The sequence below is a fragment of the Babylonia areolata genome, chromosome 8 (assembly GCF_041734735.1).
Source record: "Babylonia areolata isolate BAREFJ2019XMU chromosome 8, ASM4173473v1, whole genome shotgun sequence".
Taxonomy (NCBI): Eukaryota; Metazoa; Mollusca; class Gastropoda; order Neogastropoda; family Buccinidae; genus Babylonia; species Babylonia areolata.
The window spans coordinates 42,073,424-42,078,423 of NC_134883.1; the positions used below are offsets into that span (position 1 = coordinate 42,073,424).

At 42.0% G+C, this 5,000-nt stretch overlaps 1 protein-coding gene across 1 annotated transcript in view; it reads right to left on the reverse strand.

Annotated features, from left to right (window-relative positions):
* Window positions 1-407: 407 nt before the first annotated feature.
* Window positions 408-5,000, reverse strand: part of LOC143284820 (uncharacterized) — a 10,994-nt gene continuing 6,401 nt past the window's right edge. Inside the window, exons 5-6 of the transcript XR_013055614.1 lie at window positions 3,649-4,894; window positions 408-2,785 (exon numbers count right to left, since the gene is read on the reverse strand). The gene's annotated coding sequence lies outside the window, so the exon portion shown is untranslated. The remainder of the gene's footprint in view (window positions 2,786-3,648; window positions 4,895-5,000) is intronic.

Sequence of the window (5,000 nt, forward strand, 5' to 3'; positions counted from 1 at the left end):
GTGAAAATGTATCTCAACACGGCGATTTATCTACCCTGGTGGTAGGAAACGGATGTTAGTTTCACAGAAAATGAAAAAAGAAAATGTTGATAAAATAAACACAGTATTTTTTTTCTTTTTTCTTTTTTTTAAGCAACACCAAACCTGATATATTACATACTCTGTAAGTTAGACACATGGTATTATGATTTACATTCTCAGTAATGGCCACTCACTCCCTCTTTCACACTCCGGGAGTGGGGGGGCGGGGGGAAGACGGGAAGGGGGTAGTGGGGGGTGCGGGGAGGGTGGGGGGGCGGGGGGGGGGGGGGGGGGCGAGGAAAACAGGCCAAATCCCATTCAGTGCGACGTTTCTGGTAGTCAATAAGTCAGTACCAGGAAAACAAGAGAGGCAAGGCCTTCAAGACTCACTTGTGACATACACTTTACTGCAACAATTGAATCAAAACACACACAAAAATCAATTGCAAAACAAAAGTCATGTGCACCTCCCAACATAGATATATAGACCACACGAAGCTGTGCTGGATTTCACATTGGTTTTTTTGTTGTTGTTGTTTGTTTGTTTGGTTGTGTTTTTTTTGTGTGTGTGTTTTTTTGTTTGTTTGGTTTTTTTTTCAAAATTAAAGTCACAAAGGGAAAAAATCATTTCCAACTCACACTTGCTTTTGTTTGAATGAAAGAGGAAATGCACCTAAGTGTGACCAACATACACACACAGACACACACAAGATAGGTAATAAAGTTAAGTTACATTTTATACATGTATCAATATATAAGATATAACTGAACTTTTTGTTAAACTATTATGTAATGCATTATAAGCTTAATCATAGGGAAAACAAGAGAGGCAAAGCCTTCATGACTCACTTGTGATACACTTTTTAAAAATCTAATCGTTAAAATGTGTTCTGTATTTGTTATTATAAAGCTTCGGGTTAAAAGAAAAAGAAAAAAAAAAGCCCTAACAGCAGATTCGAACCCCGCATGTTCGGGTGAGAAGAAATTGTCTTACCCATTACACTATCGGGACTCCTTAGCTGACGTTCAAAAATATAATATTTAAACATGATTTTTTAAAGGCGATAAATCGATTGCGGAATTCGCAGTGAGAACGCTGTTTAAATCATAGTATTCTGGTGTATCTTGGGCATTCAAAAAATCTTTAATTAAGGGCAATTAAAAATTCTTTTTAAGTCCGCGGTAAAGGAGACGTGGCTATCGCCGCAATCACACTGCAAGATCTAGCCGTTTCCTCTGGATCTAGATAGAAGTACAAGTTTAGTTACACCTGGTTGATACGGTCGATTCAAATTTTCTGTTATGTTCATTCTAGTTTTATAGTCTTAAAGTTGATATGGAAATTGAGTATTTTGTTAAACTAATAACATGTAGAGCCAAGTACAAGTACTTCTAAACGTCGTATGAAGTGAAAAGGACTTCATTTTGAGAAAAGTCATGATCGACTGGAAATTTTTACGTTTCATCAATTCAAGGGTATTAACTCTCATGGTTTATTATTTTTAACTGTGCATTCCGACTGATTCTGTGGATATTTTTATGGCAGTTTGGGGCACAATCCAGTAAGTGATGAGGCGTTCACAAATCTTTCTCTGAATAAACTTTTAACGGTCTCCTTCTCCAACTTTCCATCACATGTTATCGTGCATTGTCGACTGAACATTGGATTGAACGGGCAGGTTAACAACTTGAAACAAAATGTCGCCCTTCGCAGCGCAAGGAATATGAGCACGCGCTTTGAATATGTATAAATATGTGTACGCAATTGATTTTTGCACATGACCTTCAGGGCTCAGCCAACAGATCTATAAAGTCTACTCGTTGTATTGATTTTAGTATTTTCCAAAAAAGACCACTTGGGCGAATGAACATAGTGCAAGCCCTGTACACTGAGAGTAAAACACACAAGCTATTTATGTATTGAGTATAATTTCAAAATGTAATGTTTAAGATGAGAAAGATCAGTTTAAAGCAAATCAACCCCCCTAGCATTAATTACAGATTAATTTCCCTATCTGTACCAAAGACATGCAAAATAAATATAACTTCCATGCTTAGCGAAAGAAGTTCCTGTTTGAACAAAAAATGATAAAAGTGACTGCCCTTGTTGTTGTGTCGAATATCAGATCAAAGTGCCAAGTTTAGAGAATAAAAAAATATAAATAGAACAGTAAATTCAATTTACATATAATTTGGCTTCTTTTTTAATTTTTTTTTGTGCCCATCCCAGAGGCACAATATTGTTTTAAACAAGATGACTGGAAAGAACTGAATTTTTCATATTTTTATGTCAAATTTCGTGTCAGCTGACAAAGTATTTGCAGAGAAAATGTCAATGTTAAAGTTTACCACAGACACACACACACACACACACACACACAACTGAACACCGGGTTAAAACATACTCACTTTGTTTACACAAGTGAGTCAAAAAAGTGGCTGAGTATAGTTTGTCAAGGGAGCAGAAAACTGTTCAACATGCTATGGCCTGGGTTCGAACCTTGCTTGTAAGCAATACGCCAGGCTATGGTGAATAAGTAACAGAACCGTGTCCACACTTCACCGTGGATTTGAACGGGCACAATAGCCGAGTGGTTAAAGCGTTGGACTTTCAATCTGAGGGTCCTGGGTTCTACAGACCGTCGCCTTGGTAACGCGTTGGGCAGCAGCAAGTCCGCGAACAGTTTGAGAGAATGGGTTGTCTCTCAGGCACCAGGGTGGACGCGGCGCTTGTCTTAAGGTGAATGGTCGGTTGACAAGGAAGCTGAACAAAATAAAAAAGATACCGAATAAAAGATACTGAGTATGAAAAAAATAATAAATTTTTAAAAAATTTAAAAAAGACAAAGAATCTTTTTAAAAAGAGAAAAGGGGGGAAAACGATAACTGTACTCAAGCCGATGACATATTCTGTACAAGGTTAGATTTGCTTGACCCTATTTTGTAACATCCTTGTTCTGAAAGTGATAGAGCTGTGAAGAAAGCTTCACGGATGAAATGCTGTATAGTTTTCCAAGGTTCGGGTAAACAAAGTCAGTCTTAGTCTTAAACTCATAGACTTTGAAAAACAAACACAGTCCCTTTAAGTATAAAGATTTGATGCTGTTGTCAGGTAGAAGCAAATATAGATATGCTTATAAAAAAAAAATTTTAAGAACGTTGGTGTACTATAGTGTTGTGTTTTATGTTGGATAAAATACGGGAAATGTTATCACGTGAGAGGTCATGTGATATGTAGCAAAACACACATCAGTGACCGAGGCATATAAATAGCCACTCAAACCTCTGTGTGTGGGGGGAGGAGGGCGTGAGGGGGGGGAGTGGCTGGGGGGAGGGGAGGAGGCTTCTGGTTAAGCCTTCCAGAACCAGAAGTTTGTAAGGGAGACTGGTGAGAGAGAGAGAGAGATCCTGGCGCAGTGAAGTGGCGGGAGACAAACGATGCAAGAGGAAACGCTGAAGCAAGAAGAAGAACATGCAGAAGAGGAGAAAGAAGCAGAGATACTCCCCAGAAAAACGCCCACATGGACACTCTCCATCTGGCTGGCACCAGAAGACAGAGTACCCAGAACACGGACCGAACATGATGAGGTCCTACTTACGTACTTACTTACTTACTTACTTACTTACTTATGCCCTTCGCTCCCTGTGGAGCATAGGCCATCACCAACGTTTCTCCACCGAACTCGACTCTGGGCTGTCCTTTCTGCATCCCTCTAGCTGGATCCCAAGCCTCTTTAAATCCGCTTCAGTTTTCTGCCTCCAGCTGTTCTTGGGCCGTCCTCTCTTCCTTCCCACCTGGGGGTTCCAGGTCAGGGCCTGGCGTGTAGTGCTGGATGGTGATTTCCTCAAGGCATGGCCAATCCATCCCCGTTTTCATCTCAGGGTCTGTTTCTCCACTGGTTCCTGCCCCGCTCTTTGCCACAGGTTCTCGTTTCTAATTCTATCTGGCCTGGATGAGGTCCTACACCTGTGCAAAAAAAGGAACACTTCCAGATATCCAGATTCTTGGAGCCAAAAGTGACCAGTTGGGGTACGACTGTGGTGTGGAGTGGATGTGTGAGTGAACACCTGAGCAAGTAAGAGAGAAGAATATCCAGGGAACACGATCAGGAAATATGTCACTATAGTTCCATGCTGTGTAAAGGGTTTGAATCGATGCGTGTGAATCAATGATTATTAATAATCAGTGTATAAACGCATACTGTGTACTGGGTTATGTAAAAGAGGAATGGATGCACAGAAATTGATCGAATGCACAGGGGGTGGGGGTGAGGGGAGGGGGGGGGAGTTGCTTGACTGACAATCCAACCAATCCATGATGCAGTCCTTACAGCAACAACAAATTTCACATAAGTAAAACCAATACAACCCCCTACCCCCACCCCCACCCCCCAACCGGGACAACGGTATGCACAAAAACCCACCCCACGGTTTTGAACGCCTCTGTCGTACTTGGGCAACATTTGGCCAGATATTTTTCGTCCAAGCTTCAGTCCCTTCTCGGAAGCGAATTCATCAATATGTTCCACAGCGTGTGGTGTGTGTGTGTGTGTGTGTGTGTGTGTGTGTGTGTGTATGTCTGTGTGTCTGTGAGTGCGCGTCTGTGAGTGTGTGTGTGCGCGCACTCGCGCGTCTGTGTGCGTGTGTGTGTGTATGTAGTGTGCGTGTGTGTGTGTGAGTGCGTGTGTGTCTGTGAGTGAGTGAGTGTGTGTGTGAGCGTGTCTGTGTGTGCGTGCGTGTGTACGTGTGTGTGTGTGTGTGTTTGCGTGCGCGCGCGCGCGTGTGTGTGTTATGCCCTGCAGCTGTGATACATTGATTATTCACTCGCGGGGGAAAAACACACACACACACACACACACACACACACACACACCTGTCGCAGCGGCACAGACACAAAACAATAAATAAAGGGAAAGGTCGTTAGTCACGTGACGCCTGTGACCCTCCTCATTTGCCTGTGACCTCGAAAAGGTGTGTTT